The sequence below is a fragment of the Hypomesus nipponensis genome, chromosome 23, assembly GCF_054491055.1.
Source record: "Hypomesus nipponensis isolate SF chromosome 23, ASM5449105v1, whole genome shotgun sequence".
In the NCBI taxonomy this organism is placed as follows: domain Eukaryota; kingdom Metazoa; phylum Chordata; class Actinopteri; order Osmeriformes; family Osmeridae; genus Hypomesus; species Hypomesus nipponensis.
In genome coordinates this window covers 25510348-25523156 of record NC_140383.1, presented here as the reverse complement: position 1 = coordinate 25523156, position 12809 = coordinate 25510348, and positions in this window count along the sequence as shown.

Sequence of the window (12809 nt, the reverse complement as noted above, 5' to 3'; positions counted from 1 at the left end):
AGATGAGGTTGAACAAGTATTGATGACAGATATTTATATTATGATCTGAGAAATATAGGTACCAAAGTCACTGAGAAGAACTATCTATATCTATTGTGTGTGTGCCACCAATTTTATCATGGTAATTTCCTCATCTATATTTCAAGTAATATGTATTTGTGTGAACCAACTGCATCACAGGCACTGTGCACTAGTTCCCAGAATGTGAGCTTGTAGCTCTACCCAGACGGGTAGCCTCTTCTCCTGGGTCCTAGTGCTCCCAAGATACCTTCATGAATTACTCTGTACCTGTGCCTTAGCATTATGAATCGGATATTAATATTGTTAAATTGTGTTATGATTTAAGGCAGGGTAGGCAATGTTGTTTTGTAATATTTTCTGAAATAAACTTTACATCCTGATAGCAACTAGCAAAATAAATCCAAAGGTTTGACAGTAAAATGAAATCAATTTGAAGTCTGTGAATGTCGCAGGACTGCAATAAACACGACCAATCATTAAGGTTAGACCGACTAATTGGATGGCATTCGGACCTAATGCAATGATTGGGCTACCTGTCTATTTGCCTCCCGGCACTAGTGGCTTTGAAGGAGTGGCTTTTAAGAGAGTTGTGGGATATTTGGGAATACTTTCAAACTTTAGCTAAAATGTTACGTAGTAGTATTACGAAGTATTATATGGTGATAGAGGGTGACAGAGGAAGGTAGCCCCTACTTCTATTGTGTAAAAGCACAATTTATATATAGCTTTGGATAAATGCACAGACAAAATGTAGTTAGTAGAGCAAAGAGACAGAAGTGCCAGGTGTGTGACCTGGTTTAATCCTCATCTGTTTGGAGGGTTGTCTGGAAGGGGGCTGTGGTAGGACTCTCTGCACTCAGGGTTATTTAAGGTCCTCAGCTTAACCCCAGCAGAGAACACTGTTGTTCCAGCTAGTGTAAGATTAGGGGCCTGAGAAGAATGTGTGTGCTTTGTGTCTTTAGTTTGTGGAGATTGCTGTGACGTAGGATGTGTCGTCTCTTGAACGTGGTGTCACCGTAATCCAGCCAACACCTTCCAGCTGTCTACTTTATTTAGGGTTTAGGGTTAGTTTGAGCTCACCGTTTAGGGCAAGCTGTCAAGACATCAAGACAAAAGGTTACTGTCACCTTAACTGTTGCCAGCTTGCATTCTCTTCAACTCCTCTTAAATAACCTTCAGCTGAAAATGCTTTTGTTGTGATCAGATGTTAATAATCACTGGTGATTAGAGGTTGGAGGCTAGCTGGGGGCTGGCAGGTTTTCTTATGACTGGTGTCTCCACCAGGTGAAGGGGCGAGGAAAGATGAGTGTCTCTGGGGCATGCAGGGTGAGGGGAAGATACAGCACACTTGTCCATCACAGGCTCCCTCAGCCATGTACGCATGCTGTTCCAGTCACAACATACACATTCCACAGCTATTTATAGGATGCCATGATTAAACTGCAGAGCCCCCCTGGTAGATTTAATTAATCTGTTCGACAAGTGAAGAAGTGAGAGAGATTAGAGGTAGACAAGGATTTGAGCAGGTCAAATCTGAGCCTAAGTGCTCGGCGGTCCAATGTGTTGATGTAACATAAGTGAGAGGTTTACCTCTAATAGGGATTAGGGGATGGGTTTAAACATGCCCATGGGAGTCCCAATGTAATTCAAGTTGTTGTGTGTACCTGTATTTTCCTGACGCTGCATCTTGTGTACGGCCAGTATCACACTCCTGCCATCATCTGTCTGCTGACTGTTAGTCACACACACACATTCAGTCAGGGTGTGTCTGAGATGGTGGTGTAGGTGGGATGTCTCTTGTCTGCTTGCCTGCTGAGACAAGCTTGGTTAACCCTACCCCCTGCACCTTCAATAGTGCTCAGAGAGTTTGCTGTAACCTCCTTCCTCCCAGCTGGTATGCATCATCACAGCTCATCAGGCAGAGCTCACACACACACACTCGTACACACACACACACACACACATACACACACACACACACTCGTACACACACACACACACACAGACACACACACACACTCGTACATACAGACACACACACCCTCTGCAAGCACTAGGCTTCAATAAAAGATCGCAACAACACATCTCTAAACATAGTATCACATCCATCTTTCTCCTAAAGGAACAGCTGTCACAGGTCATAAACTACCCCGAATCATGCCTTCACACCCACCCTCACACATCCTCACTACTACCTTCACACCCCCCAGCCCTCCCTTACGGGCCCCGCCCTCCACGACGGCACTATAAATTCCTCCACTTCACAGACATTCCTGCTTGGGGATTCCCAGATTCCCGGCCTTGACCTTTAGCTTTCCCGTCAGGCTCCTCACTGGCCCTGTCTCCCCAGGACAGAGGTGTTGACTGGGGTTTCACGTCCTCCTGACTCCTCCTGATCCTCAAGCAGGCATAGCTCCCAGTCCACTGGAACTGCCCTGTCTCTGTCTTTGAAGTCACTGGCGGAGTCCAGCGTTGCATGCTGGGTAAGCATGGTGGAACTCTGGTAACTCGAGACGGCCTATGCCACCCTAGCAGGAAGATTTTTGGGGATCTTCTGGTCGTCTGTTCCTTTCAGCTGCTTTGCTGGAGAAGACATCTGAGACCACGGCCTTCCCTCCACAGATACACTGGTTAGGAGGGGAGGAAAGAAGAGAGGAAAGGAGGGTTGAGGAAGATAGGAAAGGATGGAAGGAAGTGAGGACGCAGGAAGGAAAGACAGAACAATAAACTAGCCCCAGAGGTTCCTGCAGCAGACTGCTGTTAGCACTCATATGAGGCTGGAAGCTCCCCCAGCATCACACTTTGTTACTGTACTTATACAGTAAGGTCTTAAAGTGCACAAATCCTTTTTTCCAGGTCTTCGTACGTGTTGTGTGTCACTGTGCGTGTGTGGAAAGACACCAAGCTGTGTGTGTGTCAATCATGACAACTGGCTAAACTGTTGTCCATGTAACAACTTCTGTTATGAACTAAATGTCTAGATGTTTGTGGTGGTAAGACAAATTAACAGAGAAACAATGTAATACATTTTTTATCAACATAACAATTGATAATGTAAGCAATAATAGACAAGTGAAGACTACTTTATCATTTGTGTGAATGTACAAATTGACAAATTTCTTTTATGATGTGCATAAGTGACTAGAATAGATGCTGTTGAACAAGTATTTCAGAGATGGCAGATAATTTCTATTATGATCTGAGAAATATAGGTACCAAAGCCACTGAGAAGAACTATATATAATTCAAGGAATTGTGTGTGTGCCACCAATTTTATCATGGTAATTTCCTCATCTATATTTCAAGTAATCTGTATTTGTGTGCACCAACTGCATCACGGGCACTGTGCACTAGTTACCAGAATGGCTTGTAGCTCTACCCAGACGGGTAGCCCCTTCTCCTGGGTCCTAATGCTACCAAGATAGCTTCATTAATTACTCCATACCTGTGGCGTAGCAATATTAATTGACAAATATGCTCTAATATTTTAAAATTATTATGATTATGATTTAAGGCAGGATAGGCAATGTTGTTCAGAATTACTTTTTGTAATATTTGCTGAAATAAACTTCACATCCTGATAGCAACTAGCAAAATAAATCTTAAGGTTTGACAGTAAAATGAAATCAATCCGAAGTCTATGGATGTCACAGAACTGCAATAAACACAGCCAATCATTAAGGTCAACGGACTAATTGGACGGCATTCGGACCTAATACAATGATTGGGCTACCTGTCTATCTGCCTCCCAGCAGTAGTCAGGCAGCACGTTAATGTTTTTTAAAGCAGTGGCTGAGGCACTCATATGAGGCTGGAAGTTCCACCAGCGTCACACTACTACTGTACTCTGACTGGTCTGTAGCCCTAACCCAATGATTATACAGCTCTGGCACGAAGGCTCATAGGGTACTAAACCATTCACCTCTGACTTTCTGTCTCAGACTCATCCTGTGCTGAGATGTGTGTGTGCCTCTGTATGAGACATACATACACTAAGTGAATGGGTTTGGTATTAGTAGATATCCAGGCTCTTCTCTCATCAGTAGATATCCAGGCTCTTCAAAATCAAATCCAAATGTATTTGTTTAGCCCTTTTCACAAGCAATGTCACAGAGGGCTTCACATATGCCCACAGAACTGCCCCTAAACCAACCTAAACCTGCAAGGAAGACAAGCAGAAACTCCCAGAAAAAATCACTATAGGAGAAAAAATGAAACAAACCTTGGGAGGAGTAATTCAGTGAGGGATCGCGTCCTCTCGAGACAGTTGGTGAAAGACAGGTGCAGGACACAGGCTAAACATAGTCATACAGCATGAAGTGTTAATGGGTGTTGAAACACCAAAATCCAGTGTTGAACTTGGGTCAGAGTTGGTAAATGGCAGTTTAAGCAGAGGTAGCCACAGGGCTTGGGACTGTGATCGGCACAGCATCTCACTGGCTTCAGCCTGAGGTTCACAAGAACATGCAGACACAGCTGAGTATGATTACAACCACAACACCATCAGAGTTACTCTTGTCTGATTGGGGGGCTATAGCCCCCCCGTGTTGGGAATAGATGTGTTAAAATAGGTGTGTAAAGATCGTAACCTTTGGAGACTAACTGGCACCTTGGAGCTTGTAGCAGCATTTCATCTTCGGCCAGGTTGTATGGGAGGGTCTGGGTGTGTCTGTGTCTGTGTTTGGACAGGCCTGGGGCTTGTTATGTACTGTACAGTGTGTGTACAGTATATACATCTGTATGGTATATAACATGATGATCACACTTCTGTTCTCAGAACTGCTTCCTATAACTTCACTAGTTAGTTTTACCCAATTTTAAGACGTATTTTCCAGCAGCCAATCCAATGCGTCGTCCTGCATGTCGAAATGACAGCAGACAGACCCAGGGAGAATAAACAGATTGGTGACCCCCCCCACCAACAACATGCTTGTAGATCCACTTAGAGAGCAGAGGCCTACTGGAACAGCTCCAGATGTTCTGTGGACAGAAAGACATATAAACACACATGAACACACATACACATACATAAACACACACAGACACACATGTAAACACACAGACAGACATGCACACATAAACATGAAAACATACAGACACACTGCCCCTGGGGTCTGTGTTCCTGGAATATCTCTGGCGTTCCTGCGGTGTTATCCTATCATGCACACTGATGAGACAAGGGAGAGGGAGGGAGGCAGGGAGGAGCAGAGAGGGGGAGGAGCCCTGCCTTCTAACACAGTCTCTCTGTGTACATCTGACTCCTCATCATAACCAGTCTAAGTCATGGTGAAACATAGCTGTCAGGAAGCTTCAGTTTGAAACAGCCTCTCTAAGCTCAATGTTTTGTTATGTTAATCACCTCAGCTCATGAATTAAGATGAGTGTTCATTAAAAACATGACTGATTAGCTCTGTCTGGAGTCTGAGTCTCCCTCTTCCTCTCCTCCTCTCCTTCTTTTACTCCACCTATTCTACTCCCCTCCTTTTCCACCTCCACCCAATGTTCTCCTCCTCCTCCACTGCACTCTTGTCTCCCTCCCCCAGCACACGTCTGGAATTGATACTGTGGCTTGCAGCTGAGATAATGCTACGCACACATGCTCTCGGTTCCTTTTGTGTCGACCATATGCTCGTCTCTGTAGCTGATGAATCCCTATCTATCCAGTTTATACCTCTATCCCTCTACCCCCATCCATCCAGTTTAGACCTCTATCCCTCTACCCCCATCCATCCAGTTTATCCCTCTATCCCTCTACCCCCATCCATCCAGTTTATCCCTCTATCCCTCTACCCCCATCAATCCCTCCTCCCTTTATCAGAATCAGAATTGTGTTTACATTAGATTTACATTTACCTTTATGCATTTAGCAGACGCTTTTATCCAAAGCGAATTCCAAGAGAGAGCATTACAAAAGAGCATAGGTCACTGATCATAACAATGAGGTAGCCCCAAACATTGCAAGCAGCCCAAACATGAAGCGTACATTGTGAAAAACCAAATAAGTGCCAAAGGGAAGAACCATAAGAGCATGCAGTTAAACAAGTTACAATTAGACAGCACAAAATCCAAAAAGTGCACCTGTCGAAGAGCAATCAACAGTAAAATATTTCACAGCGAGTACAAAAAGTTTAAATCCGTTAAAACTATCCAACAAGAACAACGAGTCTCTCAATAAGAATCATTGTGAACCTGGAGGAAACTAACATCAGGTCCAGCCATGCATTCCTAAGTGCCGTTGTACTCCCTGAACAAGTGCATCTTGAGCCTTTTCATTTAATCGCAGGAAGTAAGTAAGTGGTCACAAACAAGGAATTTACATTAGTGGGCAGGTGCATACAGTCAACCTTTAAACATAATGAACAAAAAGAAAATGTCGAAAATGTACAACAAAATTAAATAAACTTCTGGCATAGCTATACAATATAATATAATATAAAATAAAATACGATAAATAAAATAATATAGATAAAAAAATTATACTGAATATGTTATATAAAGTGACAGAGTGTATGAGGTAGAGTGTCAGTGTCAGTTTGGGGTCTTGTTGATAAGGCTAGCGGCGTGAGGTTTTGGTCCTGATGGACTGCAGGCTTCTGCCAGAGGGGAGTAGCTGGAACAAAAAGTGACCAGGGTGGGAGGGGTCGGCCACAATCTTCCTCGCTCGCCTCAGGGTCCTCGAGGTGTGCAGGTCCTCGAGGGTAGGAAGATTGCAGCCAATCACTTTCTCAGCAGTGCAGATGATACGCTGCAGTTTGCTCTTGTCATTGGCAGTGGTAGCAGCATACCAGATGGTGTTGGAGGAAGTGAGGATGGACTCAATGATGGCTGTGTAGAATTGTACCATCATTGTCTTTGGCAGGTTGAATTTCTTCAGCTGCTGCAGGAAGTACATCCTCTGTTGTGCTTTCTTGGTGAGGGAGCTGATGTTCAGTTCCCACTTGAGGTCCTGAGAGGATAGTACCCAGGAAACAGAAGGAGTCCACACTGTTGACTGGGGAGTTGCAAAGGGTGATGGGGGTGAGTGGGGCTGTGTTCTTTCTAAAGTCCACAACTATCTCCACTGTCTTAAGAGCATTGAGCTCTAGGTTGTTATGGCTACACCAGGTCACTAGGTTGTCAGCTTCCCACCTGTAGTCCGACTCAGAACCACCAGAGATTAGCCCAATGAGGGTGGTGTCATCGGCAAACTTCAGGAGTTTGACGGACGGATGACTGGAGGTTGGTGTACAGGGAGAAGAGCCTAGGAGAAAGGATGCAGCCCTGAGGAGATCCAGTGCTGATGAACCGGGAGTCAGAGACTTGTGTTCCCAGTTTAACGCACTGCTTCCTGTCAGACAGGAAGTCTGTGATCCACCTGCAGGTGGATTCGGGCACGTTCAGCTGGGAGAGCTTGGCCTGAAGCAGGGCAGGGATGATGGTGTTGAAGGTAGAGCTGAAGTCCACAAACAGGATCCTGGCATAGGATGCTGGGGAGTCCAGGTGTTGTAGGGTGAAGTGGAGGGCCATGTTACCTGTGTCGTCCACAGACCTGTTAGCAAACTGCAGGGGGTCCAGGAGAGGGTCCGTGATGGCTTTGAGGTGTGCCAACACCAGGCGCTCGAAAGACTTCACACTGTCACATTATGTTTTTGGAGGGATTGAAGGATTGTGGAATTTGATATTGAAAATAGAGTTGGAAATCAGACATTGCTGTGGACTCGCTAAACCAGGGAGACTGACTTCAATACCAGATTAGAGGTTAGATATATTATTTATTTAGAGACGAGAGCCAAATACTGGCAAGGTCTGCTTACTCAACTATAAATTAACCTAGCAGCTAAAATAGTCCAACACATTTGTGGGCAGATTGATGAAATAGTAGTGCCCTTCCCCTGCTAAACAAAGATAACATTCTAGAATTGGAATGGGATGATTGGTGTCACCCCCTTCTTCTCCAGGGTCATTGTGTGGTAGTTACAGGAAGCAGGCCTGTGATTGGTCAGAGAACATAACAGCTCAGACAGTGTGCTGCCTTCAGGCCACCCTAGTCTGTTTATATACAGGGAGCCTGACACCTCACACTGGTAAAGAGCAATTAGTAAGCAAAGCCCTTCCTCCCCTTCTTCTTCCCTCCTCCCCTTGCACCCCTCCCTCCTCCTTTCTCCCTCACCCTCCCCTCGTCCCTCATGGATTGGGGAACTCCCCCCCTAAGGACTGTCTTCCTCCATTAGCTAATTTATGATCAGCTGCTCCTTCCCTCAATCTCTTTCAAACCTTCAATGATTAATTCATGTCTCCCAGTAGCAGAGATGCTGAAGGTGGCAAATTCCACTTGTTACCTTCATGCACCAACTCTCTCTCTTTCTTTTTTACCCTCTTTATTTCTCTCTAGATTTTTATCTAGCTCTGCCTCTCTCTATGCCTTTCTCTCTTTTTTTCTCTCTGTCTTGATCTCTTTATCTCTTGGTCAGTTGCACATACACAGGCAGCAGCAGCAAAACAATAAATAAACGTTCATAATGTGGAGATTGGGACTGCTACTGCTAAGTGTGGTTGATGAAGTATTTAAAACCAAAGAGCATGAAATGGTTTGCATGTACATGTGTGCACATACACAAGACCATGCACAAGAAACATCTGGGTGTTAGCAGGCTGGCCATAATCCTTGGCTATGGACAACCCACCCCACCTCTTAGCCCCCCCCCCAGATCATAGCCCCACCCCCTTACAATAGCCCCACCCCAGATCATAGCCCCACCCCCTTACAATAGCCCCACCCCAGATCATAGCCCCACCCCCTTACAATAGCCCCCCCCCAGATCATAGCCCCACCCCCTTACAATAGCCCCACCCCAGATCATAGCCCCACCCCCTTACAATAGCCCCCCCCCAGATCATAGCCCCACCCCCTTACAATAGCCCCCCCCCATATAATAGCCCCACCCCCTTACAATAGCCCCCCCCCCAGATCATAGCCCCACCCCCTTACAATAGCCCCACCCCAGATCATAGCCCCACCCCCTTACAATAGCCCCCCCCCAGATCATAGCCCCACCCCCTTACAATAGCCCCCCCCCATATCATAGCCCCACCCCCTTACAATAGCCCCACCCCAGATCATAGCCCCACCCCCTTACAATAGCCCCCCCCCAGATCATAGCCCCACCCCCTTACAATAGCCCCACCCCAGATCATAGCCCCACCCCCTTACAATAGCCCCACCCCAGATCATAGCCCCACCCCCTTACAATAGCCCCACCCCAGATCATAGCCCCACCCCCTTACAATAGCCCCCCCCCAGATCATAGCCCCACCCCCTTACAATAGCCCCCCCCCAGATCATAGCCCCACCCCCTTACAATAGCCCCACCCCAGATCATGGCCCCACCCCCTTACAATAGCCCCACCCCAGATCATAGCCCCACCCCCTTACAATAGCCCCACCCCAGATCATAGCCCCACCCCCTTACAATAGCCCCACCCCATAGCCCTGCCCCAATTCTACACCGGGTTAATCTGACCCATTACTTGGCAGAATCTTCCTCATTCTGCTCACTCAGCATCCAGGAGATTTAGAACCAATCCCTGAGTTTGGCTTGGGTCCCTGTTTTGGCCCAGAACAACAAGCTTCTGTGTTGTTTATGAGTTTATGAGGGCTCTTCTACTGAGATTTTTTTTCTTCTTTTCTTTCTTCTACATTCTGTATTAGATTCCAGACATGTGACATGCTGTATTATCATTGTGAAAAATACTTGGTTTTAGTCAATGACATGACAGGTACCATTTCAGTCCAGTGATAGACTTACACACACACACATGCACTGCCCAGTTGGATGACCCTTAAAGAGCAGGGTTAAGGGTTATTGCTTTGACCGCACATCACTCTTCTGTCATGATAATGTTGGTGTGTGTTTCAGGGTTTATAGAGTGGTGCAATGCAACGCTATTCGCTGTGAATTATATTATTGTTGCTTGCTTTCCTCCAGATACACTAGCACTTTTGAGGATCATGTTGTTTAATTGTAATTTGTTTAACTACATGCTATCTTGATGTTTATGATCATTGACCTGTGCAATTTTTGTAAAGCTCTTTCTTGTAAGTCGCTTTGGATAAAAGCGTCTGGTAAATGAATAAATGTAAACACAACAGTGATGGAGGATGAGAAGCTGTTGATAGGGGCTACTGGGGGGCTGGAGGACCAGATAACTGGAGGTCTGGATGGCTGGTGTTCTGGAGGGCTGGAGAGCTGGGGATGTCGGGGGCAGGAGTTCTGGAGAGCTAGTGGGCTAAAGGAGACGGCACCCTCGACCACTGTGCTTGTGGCCGAAAACAAGTCAGAGGCTTGCCACGAGCCAGAAGAATTTAACACATCCCTGAATTGGGCATGTTTGCTCTCTCTTACCCAACCACATGACAACCAGACAGACAGCCAGCGTACCTAGCTGCTCACATGTATGATTCCACTCCCCCTCTTCCTGCCCCCCTCTCTCTCTCCCTACCGACCGACCGAACGCTGCCTGCCTGCCTATCTACCTGCCTTCCGCTCTCCTTCCCTCCCTCCCTCCCTCTCCACCTGCCTGCATGCTTATACGTCTCTCTCTCCTTCCCTCCCTAGGTGCCAACCAGACCATTTTCCTTCCTTCCTTCCCTCCCAACCTCCTTCCCTCCCCACTTCTAATCTGCCTGCTTTCTTCCCTACCTTGCGCTCTCTCTCTCTCTCTTACCCTCGCTCCCTCTCTTTCTCTCTCCATGTCACGCAGCATTCAGCAATGCAGAAGGTTTTTGTGACTAATTGTCCAACGATGAAGGCAGGATTGGGTTGATCAGCTTTCTTTTGTCGTGACGTGCGTACGTGATGTTCATGCTCGGCTGGTCCAGGGAGAAAGAGCCATGGCACCTTGTGGCTTGTCAGCCGTTTAATATTCAACGCTCATGAATTAACAAATCTCAGAACTGGAGGTCAGTATCCAGGCCTGGGGAAACCGGAGCTCCGGGCTCCAGGATCAGATCACGGCTCCGTCAGAGGGTGCACGACATCAGCCTGGTGCGGCTTTCCTAGCTGGCACACCATCCATGGCTTTCCACACGGTGTACAGGCAGTCTCCAAGCAAGAGCACCCTCCAGTTTTACCAGGACGAAGTGAGGAGAGTATCTCAAGTTGAGGTTCTTCTATTGAGATTGTCTTTGAGGGTTTGTCTGGTGCTGCTACTTGTATATGTAGGTGTCTGTAAAGCCCTTCTCTGACTGTGTGTGAAACAGGCGTTGGGAATACAAGTTGATCTGGATCACCTACACACACTGATTTAATAGAACTTTATCACATATTGTGACCTTCTGGAGGTTGCAGAGACAAGCATGAATGGATGTGCCCAGCCTAAGAGTGGTGTAACACCTGCCTGTAGCTAGCCAGGTCAGTTACAGTTGCGTAACACCTGTCTGTAGCTAGCCAGGTCAGTTACAGTTGTGTAACACCTGTCTGTAGCTAGCCAGGTCAGTTACAGTTGTGTAACACCTGTCTGTAGCTAGCCAGGTCAGGTACAGTGGTGTAGGCCTAGCCTAAGAGTGGTGTAACACCTGCCTGTAGCTAGCCAGGTCAGCATTGCCCAGTGTGTCCAGCTGATCCCAGCTCAAAGCTGGGGCTGACCCTAAGCCAATCACCCCCAGGGGCCCAGCTTGTTTTTGTTGGGGGGATCTTCTTCTGGTGCGCTCCTGGACCCAGGACCTGGCCAGGGAGGCGGGGTGCTTGACAAGGGGGGGGGGGTCTTCCTTTGTCTCCTCGCCTGACAGAGCTGCCTAGGGAGACAGAGGGGAGGTGGGATGATACAGAGGAGGAGGAGGGGGAGAGAACACGGGGGGGGGGGAGGGGACAGGGGGAGGGGTTGAGAGTTTAGAAGACCATCTGTTGATGGAACAATAGATCTTTTCGTCCAAAACGGCCTTAGTGTTTCTTATGCCTTAAGGGTCATTATGTTTGTGTCTTAAGACACACATCTGGCACTAGCTTGTCTCGCATGCTGACGCGCGCACACACTCTTGGAGACACACACACACAGATAATGCCAAAACTGATGCAACAGTGGATTTCACACAACATTACATGTTCATATCTGAGGCATTCTGACTGGACTGGCCCTGATGTGAAGTGAGGAAAACAGCTAGTTGATCTCTCAGAGCAGAAATGAGTCTTAGTACAGTTTCTCTGGGATACACTCCAGGAACCGAGGAATGTGTTTTTGAGACATCATCCCTTCCTGTAAGTCTATTCTTTACCCTCTAGTCTACTGTATGTCAGATAGCTCATATAGGGGCATGGTGGAAGTTGCTTGGAAACCACGAGACAATGATCCTCCTCTTCTCTGCTCTACTGCTTTATGTAATGTGCCTGCTGTTGAAGTGCACAAAGAGGAACTCTTTGTTGTGGAAGTGCGCTAAGAAAGGTACTTGCTGTTGAATGCACCAAAAAGTATTCTTGCTCCTGAAGTGCAAAAAGTATCTGTTTGTCATTCAAGTGCACTAAGAAGTGTGTGTCTCACATCTCATCTGGCTTCCACCAATAATGAGTGACCAAGTCTAGGATTAGACATCAACATGAGGGGTATTAGCAGCACGACAACCCTTGCTCTGTAATTTGCAGTTATTTACTGTTATGTAACACCAACTGATCTTCTTAAATCTACAGACTAAACAACGTTAATGCTCCTCTCTGGAACCTTGTGGAGGTCACGAGAAAAGACTTTCCTCTGTGTGGCCATACCAACTGTCTCTCCCTCTACCCTCCACCATAACAGCCGGCCCCAACTCTCTCTCT